Here is a 13,580-nt window from a genome sequence, read left to right as displayed (position 1 = left end):
CTCTCTTTGATCACTCCACACTGTTTCTACCCATCAGGGTCACAGATCCCCTATTACAGCAGGAAGAATTCAGGATTTGCTATAATATCCTATGAGTCAACATGATAAAGTGACGGCATTTGGTGTGGTGTGGTTTATTTAAATAAAGTAGATTGTTTACCTCATAACTGTTGATTCTAGTGGATCATATCTGATAATATATTGAGGGAGTGAAGGACCCCTATTGTTCTACTGTGGAATCTGCACTGCTGACAATTTTCCTATTACCTATCGACTATACTACAAATTGTGCTAGCTGAGTGCAGCACTTTTAAATTTCTCTACAGCAGATTTTAGGTCTACATTTCAGTCTGTGTGCTACTGGACTGAGAGATCCTTATTGTTTCACTGCAGAATGTCCCTTACTTATCATTTCCCTGAACACTCGACAGACTTTATTATAATTTCTATGGCACTATTGGCCAATTGCTTGCCAGGCTTAGAATAAATTCTTAACTCTGAAGTTCATTACATTAGGTTGTGCTCATTATAAAGGGAATGCTTTGAATTATATAGAATTTACAGCACAAAAACAGGCCATTCTGACCAACCAGTGTTTGTGGTGTTTATAGTCCACACTACCTTCCTCCCACCCTACTTATTCTAACTGTATCTATATACACTTCTTTTCTTTTCTCCCCCATGTACTCATATAGTTTCCTCTTAAAAATATCTTGCTATTCACTTCAACCACACTATGTGGTATCGAGTTCCACATTCTAACGACTCTCTGGATAAAGATACTTCTGCTGAATTCTTTATTGGATTTATTTATGACTATCTTATATTTATGGCCCCTAGTTCTGGACTCACCCATAAATGGAAATGCCTTCTCTACATCTCCCCTCTCAAAACCCTTCAAACTTTTAAAGGCTCCTCCGGTTTCTCTTTCCTATAGAGAAGGGTCCTAAACTGTTCAGTCTATCCTGAAAGTCATACTCTGTCAGTTTTGGTATCGTCCTTTTAAATCTTCTTTTCACTTTCTCCAGTGGCTCTATACCCTTTTGTAATATGAAGGCCAGAACTGTACACACTACTCAAAGTGTAGTCTAAGCAAGATTCTATTCAAGTTTGATATAATTTCCCTTCCTTTCTATTCTATGCATCTAGAAATGAACCCCAGTGCTTTGTTCACATTTTTTACTGCCTTGTTAACTTGTGTTACTACTTTTAATGATTTGTAAATATGTACCCACAAGAACACAAAAACACAAGAAACAGGAGCAGGAGTAGACCATACGGCCCATTGAGCCTGCTCCACCATTCAATACAATCATGGCTGATCTTGGGCTTCAATTCCACTTTCCTGCCTGCTCCCCATATCACTTGATTCCCTGTGAGACCAAAAATCTATCTATCCCAGCCTTAAATGTATTCAGTGATGGAGCATCATAGCTCTCTGGAGTAGAGAATTCCAAAGATTCACAAACCTTTGAGTGAAGTAATTTCTCCTCATCTCAGTCCTGAATGATTGACCCCTTATCCTGAGACTGTGTTCCCGTGTTCTAGATTCCCTGACTGGTGGGAATAATCTCTCAGCTTCTATCCTATCAAGCCCTTTCAGAATCTTGTATGTCTCAATTAGATTGCCTCTCATTCTTCTAAACTCCAGAAAATATAGGCCCAATTTACTCAGTTTCTCATCGTAGGACAACCCCCTCATCGCAGGGACCAATCTAGTAAATCTTCGCTGCACTGCCTCTGGTGCACGTATATCCTTTCTTAAATGTGGAAACCAAAACAGCATACAGTATTCCAGGTGCAGCCTCACTAAAGCCCTGTACAATTTTAGTAAGACTTCTAGTAAGACTTCTTTATTCCTGTAGTCCAATCCCCTTGCAATAAAGTTCAACATTCCATTTGCCTTCCTAATAGCCTGCTGCATCTGCATATTAACTTTGTGTGTTCCTCGTATGAGTACCTCCAAGTCTCTCTGAATATCAACACTTACCAGTATCACACCTTTTAAAAAATATTCTGCTTTTCTATTTTTATGACCAAATTGAACACTTCCCTCATTGTACCCATTTGCCATCTTGCTGCCCACTCACTTAACCTGTCCATATCTCTTTGCAGCCTCTCTACATCCTTCTCGCACCTTACCTTTCCATCGAGCTTTGTATCATCAGAAAACTTAGATACATTACTCTCTGTCTCTTCATCCAAGTATCAGTAGGAGAGCATTTAGGGGATAGTGACCATTGTATCATAAGGTTTAGACTGACTATGGGAAAGGACAAAGAGCAATCCAGAGTAAGAATAATTAACTGGGGGAAGGCCAACTTCAATGGGGTAAGAATGGAGCTGGGGCGAATAAATTGGAGTCAAAAGCTAGCAGGAAAACTGGTAGATGAACAATGGGCTACCTTCAAAGAAAAGATAGTTCAGGCACAGTCAAGGTATGTTCCCTCGAGGGGAAAAGTAGAGCAAACAAATCCAGAGCTCCCTGGATGACAACAGAGGTAGAAATTAAGATAAAGAAGAAAAAGTGTGCTTATGACAGATGCCAGATAGGAAAATACTATCGAGAACCAGGCTGTATATAGAAGGTCCAGAGGGGAAATGAAAAAGAAAATAAGAGAAGGAAAGAGAGAGCAGGAGAAGAGACTGGCAGCCAGCATTAAAGGAAATCACAAAGTTTTCTATAGGCTTATAAATAGTAAAAAGGTAGTAAAAGGAGGAAAGGGGCTGATTAGAGACCAGAAAGGGGATTTACACATGGAGGCAGAGGGCATAGTTGAGGCATTAAATGAATACTTTGCATCTATCTTTAGCAAGGAAGAAGATGCAACCCAGGCAATATTGAAAGAGGAGGTAAGTCAGATACTAGAGGGGTTTAAAATTGATAAAGAGGAAGTATTAGATAGGCTGTCTGAACTTAAAGTGGATAAGGCACCAGGGCCAGATGAGAAGCATCCAAGGATACTGAAGGAAGTGAGGGTGGAAATTGCAGAGGCACTGGCTATAATTTTTCAGTCTTCCTTAGACTCGGGGGTGGTGCCAGAGGACTGGAGAATTGCAAATGTTACACCCTTGCTCAAAAAAGGGGTAAAGATAAGCCCAGCAACTACAGGCCAGTCAGTTTAGCTTCAGTGGTGGGAAAACATCTAGAAAAAATAATTCGGGACAAAATCAATAGTCACATGAACAAATGCGAGTTAATTAAGGAAAGCCAGCATGGATTTCTCAAGGGAAAATCATATTTAACTAACTTTCTGGAGTTTTTTGAGGAGGTAACAGAAAGGGTTGATGAGGGAAATGTTGTTAATGTGGTGTACATGGACTTTCAAAAGGCATTTGATACAGTGCCACACAACAGACTTGTGAGCAAACTTGTAGCTCATGGAATAAAAGGGATGGTAGCAACATGGATATGAAATTGGCCGAGTGACAGGAAACAAAGAGTAGTAGTTAATGGATGTTTTTCGGGCTGGAGGAAGGTTTGTAGTGGAGTTCCCCAGGGATCAGTGTTGGGATCCTTGCTTTTCATGATATATATTAATGACCTAGACCTTGGCACAATTTCAAAGTTTGCAGATGATACAAAACTTGGAAGCATTGTGAGGAGGATAGTGTAGAACGTCAAAAGGACATAGACAAGCTGGTGGAATGGGCAGACAGGTGGCAGATGAAGTTCAATGCAGAGAAATGTGAGGTGATTCATTTTGATAGGAAGAACATGGAGAGACAATATAGAATAAAGGGCACAATTCTAAAGGGGGTGCAGGAGCAGAGGGACCTTGGTGTATATGTGCATAGGTCATTTAAAGTGGCAGGACAGGTTGAGAGAGCAGTTAATAAAACCGACTGTATCCTGGGCTTTATTAATAGAGGCATAGAGTACTAGAGCAAGGAGGTTACCTTGACCTTATATAAGACACTAGTTCGGCCTCAGCTGGAGTATTGTGTCCAAATCTGGGTGCCGCACTTGAGGAAAGACATGAGGGCATTCGAGAAAGTACAAAAGAGATTCACGAGAATGGTTCCAGGGATGAGGAATTTCAGTTATGAAGATAGATTGAAGAAGTTAAGACTGTTGTCCTTGGAGAAGAGAAGGCTGAGAGGTAATTTGAGAGAGGAATTCAAAATTATGAGGGGTCTGGACAGAGTAGATAGAGAGAAACTGTTTCCACTCATGAAAGGGCCAAGAATGAGAGGGCACAGATTTAAAGTATTTGGTAAGAGAAGCAAAAGTGACATGAAGATAAAACTTTTCACGCAGTGAGTGGTTAAGGTCTGGAATGCGCTGCCTGAGAAAGTGGTGGAGGTAGGTTCAATTGAAGCATTCAAAAGGTAATTAGACAGTTATATGAAAAGGAAGAATGTGCAGGGTTATGGGGAGAAGATAGGAGAATGGGACTGAGGGAATTGCTCTTTCAGAGAGCCAGTGCGGACACGAAGGGCCGAATGGCCACCTTCTGCGTTGTAACAATCTGTGATTTTGTGAAGTCATTAACAGAGAGTGTAAATAGCTGAGGCTCCAGCACTGATCCTTGAGGCACCCTACTATTCACTGCCTGCCAACTTGAAAATGCCCCATTTATGCTCACTTTCTGCTTCCTGTCTGTTAAACAATCCCCTATCCATGCTAGTATATTACTCCCAATACCATGAGCCCTTATCTTGCCTATTAATCTTTTATGTGGCACCTTATTGAATGCCTTTTGAAAATCCAGGTATACAACATCTACTGGTTCGACTTTATCTACCGTACTAGTTACACGCTCAAGAAACTCTAATAAATTTGTCAAACAGGATCTCCCTTTAGTAAAATCATGCTGACTTGTTCTAAGTTCTATACTTTTCCAAGTGCAATGTTAAGACTTCCTTAATAATAGTTTCCAGCATCTTTCCAACGACTGATGTTAGGCTAACTGGCCTGTAGTTCCCTGTTTTCTCTCTACCTCCTTTCTTGAAAAGCGGTGTAACATTTGCCAACTTCTAATCTGACAGGACCATTCCTGAATCTAAGGAATTATGGAAAATCATAGCCAGCGCATCCACTATCTCTGCAGCTATCTCTTTTAGAATCCTGGGATGTTGGCCATCTGGTCCCAGGACTTGTCAGATTTTAGTCTCTCAAGTTTCTCCAATGCTTTTTCTTGACTGATGTCAATATCCTTAATTTCCTCACTCTTTTTAGACCCTAGGTTTACTGCCTATTTCTGGTACGAAACTTGTGTCTTCTACTGTGAAGACAGACACAAAATATTTGTTCAGTGCCTCTCCCATCTCCTCATGATGATTTCTCCCGTCTCTGCCTCTAAGGGTCTACTTTAGCTACTCAATTCCTTTTTATGTACTCATAAAAGCTTCTACAATCTGTTTTTATATTGCTGGCTAGTTTACTCTCATTCTATTTTTCCCCTTTTTAACAACTTTTTGGTGGTTGGTTACTAACACTCCCAATCCTCACACTTGCTACTATTTTTTGCAACATTGTAAGCCTCTTCTTTTAGTCTAATACTCTCCTTAACTTCCTGAGGGAGCCACGGATGGGTCTTTCTGGATGAGTTTTTGTTTTTGAACAGAATGCACTTTTGTACCCCTGGTCCCTTTGCTTCTCTACCCCTTTAGACTCTTATTTTCCTAGGAATGTGTGGCCTCCTTATTCCTCCTACCAAAACGCACCACCTCACACTTGTCTATATTGAAATTAATTTCCCATTTACACACTCATTCAAGTTTATTAATGTCTTCCTGTATTTTGTCGCAGTTCTCCTTAGTATTAACTGACCCCAGCCCCACACAATTTGGTGTCATCTGCAAATTTTGAAATTGTACTTCCAATTCCTGATTCAAAATTGTTTATGTAAATTGTGAACAACAGTGATTGCAGCGCTGATCCCTGTGGAACACCACTTCCCACCTTTTGCCAGTCTGAGTAGCTACCATTAACCTCACTCGTTGTTTTCTGTTCTGTAGCCAGCTTGCTATCCATTCTGCTACTTGTCCTCTGACTCCAAATGCTCTGACCTTAGTCACGAGTCTACTATGCGGTACCTTATCTAATGCAGATTTCAATTTCAACCACTTTATGTTTTGTTTGCTGATACCCGCAGGAGCCATCTCAGTTGTTGCTCATTTGAACCCGCTTCAATTTTTGCTTTTAACCAAGGCTGTCAGTAGTATGATGATTTGAACATTTCCAATTACTGCACTTTGGAGAGTGAGAACTCCCTTTGGGTGCAGCAAGTATCAAATCGGATAGCATAGAAAGGAAGTTCTACTATGGAGTGTGAATTGATGGTTGAATGATGCTTGCCCGACATCATCTAACAACAACAACAACTGCAATTTGTATTTTTATAATGCCTTTGACATAATAAAACATTCCGAGGCATTTCACAGGTACGTTATCAAACAAAATTTGGCACTGAGCCACAGAGGAGATATTAGTCCACATGACCAAAAGTTTGGGCAAAGAAAGAGTTTATAAGGGGCATCTTGAAGGAGGAAAAAGAGGTAGAGAGGTGGAAAGGTTTGGGAATGGAATTCCAGAGCTTAGGGCCTTGACAACTGAAGGTGTGGTCACCAATGGTGGAGCGATGAAAATCAGGGAAGCTCAAAAGGATAGAACTGGAGGAGAGCAGGTATCTCAGAGAGTTGTAAGGCTGGAAAAGATTACAGAGTTAAGGAGGGGCAAGACCATGGAGGGATTTGAAAATAAGCATGAGAATTTTAAAATTGAGTTGCTGCCTAACCGGAAGCCACTGTAGATCAGCAAGCACAAGGTTGAATGGGATTTAACGAGAGTTAGGACATAGACAGCAAAGTTTTGGATAACCTCGTTTACAGAGGGTAGAATGTGGGAGGCTGGCCATGAGTGGGTTGGAATAGTTATATTCAGAGGTAACAAAGGCACGGAAGAGGGTTTCAGCAGCAGTTGAGCTGAAGCAGGAGTGGAGTCACTGAGGTGGAAATAGGTGGTTTTAGACATATGGTCGGAAGCTCAACTCGAGGTCAAATATGATCGTTTGGTTCAGCCTCAGACAGTTGCCAGTGAAAGGTTTAAAGTTGGTGGCTAAGGAGTAGAGTTTGTGGTGGGGACCAAAGACAATGGTTTCAGTCTTCCCAATATTTAATTGGAGGGAATTTCTGCTCATCCAGTACTGGATATCAGACAAGCGGTTTGACAATTTAGAGACAGTGGGGGGGTTGAGAAAGGTGGTGGTGAGGTGGAGCTGGGTGCATACATGTGGATACTGATATTGTGCTTTCGGATGATATTGCCAAAGCGCAACAAGTAGATGAGAAGTAGGAGGGGGCCAAGGATAGGTGCTTGGGAGTCACCAGCGACAGGAGGAACACGAAGTGAAGATATTGCAGGTGATTCTCTGGCTATGACTGGATAGATAATGGAAACAGCAAGTGCAGTCCCACCCTGTCAGACGATGATGGAGAAGCATTGGAGGAGGCTAACGTGGTCAATCATGTTAATGACTGCCGATAGGTCAAGGAGGATGAAGAGCGATAGTTCACCATTGTCACAGTCACAGAGGATGTCATTTGTGACCTTGACAAGAGCTGTTTAAGTACTGTTGTGTGGTTGGAAACCTGATTGGAGGGATTCAAACATAAAGTTCTAGGCACAGATTTGGGAGGCAACAACACATTCAAGGACTTTGGAGAGGAAAAGCAGGTTGGCAACAGGATAGTTTGTAAGGTCAAATTTTACTTAATAACACTCCCATGAAGCACCTTTGGACATTTTATTATCTTCATTGCACTATATAAATACAACTTGTTGTTGTTGAAGTCTCAGACCGCAATGTGACAGGACTGCTTACATGTGGATACATTAAACTATTCACTGATCATATAATACATCATTACTAAAAATATAAAGCAGCACCTTTTCACACATTTTATACTGTAGTACATTAACTTTTGTTAGTTCTATATGTGGAATCAATATAGAAAGCATTATGGAAAATGGTAATGGACAAGTACAGAGCACCCCATGAGCATTCCTATAACAAATCATTCATAAAAAAAAATTCAATTCCCTTTTATCTTAGAGATATTCTATTGAACAGACTGCTTTGGGTATCAGAGACTTTGCTTACGAGACTTAACACAGTAACCTCTCTATGATAAGACAATAACATTCTGTCTTTATTTTTGAACAACTTATTCCAGTGAGCATTGTTGAATTTTAATTCATAAAATTTTCCTTTTGCAGAAGACGCTTTACTTTTTCCCTGGTTACTGCTTTTTTCCTCTGAAAAAACACAAACATCTAATCCAAGGCCTCTGCCAATGCTACCCTATAGTCAAGTCCACATGTGGAGGACGAGCATACCCTGGGCAGCTGCTTCTCTAATGTCACAAAACTCTCAGTGAGAAATCACCCATCCCTGCTCAACACCATGGCTGATATTGGGAATGCAGCAGGTGGAGAGCTACAAGCACAAACAATTCCTAAACCCCACCTCTCACTCATATTAAATTTAATTCCAAAATATTTGCCCCACAACTGCCTGGATGTGGAGGCTGGTCATATGTTTTTGTTCTTTTACTTCTGTATCACTGTTACAAGTTCCAGGGGATTTTACATAATAGTTGTGCATGGAACTTTTTAGTGCAAATGTAATATTTATAATATCAAATTCTTATATTTAAAATTGTTATGAGCAGAATTAATTTTATTTTTCTATACTGTATTAATCACGAGTAGGTACCACACACTCGGTCAAATATGACCATCAACCAACGCATACGGATGAAGTCATAAATGATAAGCCATGAAGTGTGAGCCATTTTCCATCACTTGTGTTGACGCACATGGAGATATTTCTAATATTTCCATACTTGCGATATAGGATGCTGGGATCACATCGCTTAGGTAGGATGGGGCAGTCGCAATGTTCATGAAAACAATTTATATTTCACTCAGGTTAAAAAGTGGGTGGCACAGTGGTGCAGTGGTTAGCACCGCAGCCTCACAGCTCCAGTGACCCGGGTTCAATTCTGGGGACTGCCTGTGTGGAGTTTGCAAGTTCTCCCTGTGTCTGCGTGGGTTTTCTCTGGGTGCTCCGGTTTCCTCCCACATGCCAAAAGACTTGCAGGTTGATAGGTAAATTGGCCATTATAAATTGCCCTTAGTATAGGTAGGTGGTAGGGAAATATAGGGACAGGTGGGGATGTGATAGGAATATGGAATTAGTGTTTTCTTTTTTTTCTTTCTTTTGGGCCTCCTTATCTCAAGAGACAATGGATACGCGCCTGGAGGTGGTCAGTGGTTTGTGAAGCAGCGCCTGGAGTGGCTATAAAGGCCAATTCTGGAGTGACAGGCACTAATATGGAATTAGTGTAGGATTAGTATAAATGGGTGGTTGATGGTCTTCACAGACTCGGTGGGCCGAAGGGCCTGTTTCAGTGCTGTATCTCTAAATAAATAAATAAATAAATACTAAATGCAACTAAATAAAACATATGAAATGTGACCCCCCCCCCCCCCCCATTCCAACTACATGAACTCGGGATTGCGATGCTTAAGAGTTATGACGACTGTTACTTTTCACCCCAAACATTGATTGTTGCATTTGTAAAAAAAAAAATTACAAATGCACTGAGTGGCGGAGTTGGGTGAGTTTATAAACTCAACTTTCCGGGCTCTCTGCAGCTTTGCATAGTTTTGGTCCCTTTCGGTACAACGAAAGCGCCAACTAGTGGCAACATTGTGACATTAACGGCCAACTATTCAAAACCATTTAGGAAATACATTTTATCTCCTCCATAGAGCCACGTCCTCCTCATGCAGACTAACTGATGCAACTGCATTATTTTGAAAGTAATTTCTAATTGAATATTTCAAGGGAGCAACTTTTTTTTCACAATTGCGGCTGCGTCAGGATCTCAATTTAAGAATAAAATGTATTTGGAATTTGAGACAAATATGATGCCTTACTATTAAAAGAATACTGACCCTAATTTCTGAATTTTAAAGAGGTGTAAAAAGCAAATGTTGTTGTGGTAAGCGATGCATTTATTGTTGGTGTGAGCCCTGTTTACCTGTCCTTAATCACGGAACAGCTCCCAAGAAACTGGGTGAATGTGGCACCGTGATACATACATTCCGCAGACCCCACAGCCAGCACAAACGCTGAAGAATATCGGAACATGAAGAAATACAGTTACCTATTGACCTGTGTGTGATTTTATTTGGAACTGAATGATTTTGTAGAGACCTAATTGAACGGCGAGTCTATAGCACAGATTTGTTAATTAGTAACAGAAAATACATTAATCCTGATGTTTGGATAGTTTGGGAATTGGAAAGGAAGGAGCTACTGTGATGTGGCGACGTTTTAGAATTCGGCAAAGTAGAGTTGTAGCGAATAACTTCCCATTCGATCGTTCAAGTGACTTTTTAACGCATTTATTCTTAATCTCAATCAAATTTATAGGCAGAAACAGGATGGATTATCTGATGCATTGTGAGATGCTCATAAACCTACATCCAGTTCAATCGCTTTAAAATCTAAGGGAGGCAGGCGATCGGATTTTACACACCTTTAGTGGAAGTTGCTCCAAATTGATTTGAGGTGTTATTTCGACGACTTTGAAATATTGACACCTGTCGGTGTCTATGAATTCCAGCAAGAAAACATGTTTTCGTTAAATAAATCTGGATCACTTTTTTAGCGCGAAATCAGGAGCTATATAATGGCTGTGCAATGGTCCTCGGAAAATCCAGCAGGTTTTCAACTGAGGAAAGTCACAGTGAGATATGAAAGGAGATCCTGTCCCGCCGGCTCTTTACACTCACCTAGAAAATGCCCTCTTTTTAGATATTTCGTTGCCTATTGCCTATTCCTACTGGAATTCCCAAATAAGGAGTAAATAGCTAATAAAGGAAACGATTGAGGGGGTTGTTAGAAAACACAGGTCAATGCTTGATGAAAGATTGACCCTTCCGTCTTGCCCTGAAAATCAACAGTCCAAGCACTCCGAATGGGGAGTGAACATCTCGCGCTTTGACAGGGAGCGCCAGGAGCGGATTTTGTCTGCGGTGAAAACTATTGGGAAAACGTAACAAATGAGGCGTCAGTGATTTCAAAATTGTAATGAATAGTGGCTTAGAATCCATATTTTGTAATCTTCAGAAAAGCGCTTTACAAAAAAACATGTTGAAGCCAGTGCTTCCTGTAGTAACTTGCATTCCAAAACGCAGATGAAACCAGCATCAGATCTCGGCAAGTACGCGCAGTACATGAGGAATGACAACGGTCACCAGTTGCTTATGCTCTCAGCGCCTGTAGCTCTACAGATTTCACTGCTTTGCCCATATGCAGCTGTGGCTGAGAGAGAGAAATCCTGACAAGAAGCGGCTTATGGCAAATTCTTGTGGGTATTTTATGGTGAAGGTTATTGACAGATCTTACACCGCACTTAACAAACAATCTGTCACTATTCTACAACCTCGCCTGTCATTTCAAACAAGGAGCCACATTCTTCGAAAACCCAATATCGGTTTAAAGGGTCGGGATATCCTTGTTAGATGAATTGAGCAGTACTTTGAAAAAAAAAAGTGGATGTTCACTGCAAGCAGATGGTTTGGAACTAGTCTATTAAACAGAATTATGCGTTGTCCTCAAAGATTAATTCAGATCTTAATGCGACCTGAAATAATGTAACTGGGCAACATCAATTTCACTTGCTTTGTTATACCGACTATTCCACTGTCTAGGAAAATTCAGAAGGAAAATTATTTATTTTTCTTTTTGCTGATCAGTTTCACAACGTAAATAACTGCTATTTAAATTATTCGTTTTACAAAGAGATATTTAGGCCTCTCTGATGGAATATTTCAGCTCCTGGGCTTTCTAAAAATGTGTAATATTTAATTTTAAAATGTTCAGGAAAACCCCTTGATTTCTTGATTCCATTTTTGTAGGAATTGAACAGAATTATCCTTTATTTATAGAATTCCGACTACTGTACGTCAATTATTTTTCCTTGAGCGGACTTGATTGGGGATATATAATGTGGTGTACAACTACTTTATTTGTACAAGGAATCCCCTGGGTACAAACTGATTCTGCAGGTGACCAAATAAAATTAAACCGCAAAAGTTATTTAACCGGGGGAAAAACTGATTACTGTTCCACAGAATCAAGATATGTTTCTATCACACTTGCTTCCCAAATGTATTGATGACAATGGATTATATTTAAGCAGTGCAGAACTTGTGATGCTTTTGTGCGACATTATCATGCAGAAGAAATCACAAAAGAGTCGAATTTCATACACGAAAATGAATCCAAGACGTCATGCATCGTATTGTATACTTGTTTCCTGAACGGATAATAAGTACACTGCTCCTGATACTACATGCCTGGAAGGATGCTTGTGATTATTTGACTCCTGGGGGGTTCCACCCTCCCCCACACCCTTCCCCCCTCCCCCAGTATGACATCCATGTTTCGCTCGTCGTCGCCTGGCTGTGATAACATTTTAATGATCCACCACTAATGGAGTGTGATTATCAAAGTTACACCCATAATCATTTCAATTATGCTAAAGAAAAATATATAATGACATGCATACAAAATATGCTCCCAAAGGGGGAAAACAATTAAACTAGAATGAATCTATCCAAATACATCATATTTATAATATATACATTTGATTTATATACAGGGCATGTAAATGGCATAACGACCGGTTCATGTAAACACACATGTAGCAGGAGTATAATCATAAACAATAGCTTTCTACCGTTTATAATATTTATGTAAGTATGCAAGAGTACACATGCATGCATTCCATCTAATTTTCTATGTTCACAGAGATCCGCATATCGTACAGATAATTCTGTGCATATTTAGTATTGCATGTCCTCCCTGCCTGATTTACCCAACAGCTCTTCTTCCCTACGTTGTAGTAATCATACTGATGTTAGAATTTCGTTATAAAACAAACAAATCCCATTATAAACAGGGCTGGCTTGTCAATCTTTACCCAAGGAAAGTACTGTTTGTAATTTTCTGTTGAGCTATGTCAGCTATGTAAACATATTAATAAAACGCAAAAATGCACAAGCATCTGAGTGAGGTTGGGCTCAAACGTGGGGGGTGGGGTTACTCAACCTCCTTCAGGGCGAAACCTGCGCTCATTGGCTGCAAGAGTTTCGAGAGCGACATTGCAGGATGTGACTGGCTGAGAGCCCTGTCACTCACCGCCAGCCCCCCTCAGGTTAGGTGACGGAGGCTGTATATTGGCAGTTCAGTGCACTTCCCTGCTTTAATCAGAGAAGCAAGCAAACTTTCTGAAAGAAACCCAAGGATTTCAGTAATTTATGTGGAGATTCGCCTAGCGGAGTGCAACCTTTAGGAATACTTTTTAAAAAATTTTTGTTCTAAAAAATTTTTTATGCTTTGAGACGCTGCACCGCCGGTTTGTGTGCGGGTTTGGAGGTGGCCAGATCTGTTTCATGATTAGACGTTGAAGGGGTTGCAGTGATATTGAAAGTGATCGTCGCCTCTCTGGGTTGTCTCGGCGTGGGGAGTTCGAAGTGAAGGCTTCACCATCTG

At 40.5% G+C, this 13,580-nt stretch overlaps 1 protein-coding gene across 3 annotated transcripts in view; it reads left to right on the top strand.

The window, feature by feature from the left end:
• runx3 (RUNX family transcription factor 3) overlaps positions 1 to 13,580 on the top strand; it is a 198,081-nt gene that overhangs the window by 117,835 nt on the left and 66,666 nt on the right. The window lies entirely within an intron of this gene.

The sequence above is a fragment of the Heterodontus francisci genome, chromosome 31 (genome assembly GCF_036365525.1).
Source record: "Heterodontus francisci isolate sHetFra1 chromosome 31, sHetFra1.hap1, whole genome shotgun sequence".
Taxonomy (NCBI): Eukaryota; Metazoa; Chordata; class Chondrichthyes; order Heterodontiformes; family Heterodontidae; genus Heterodontus; species Heterodontus francisci.
This window is presented reverse-complemented; position numbering and strand designations above follow the sequence as displayed.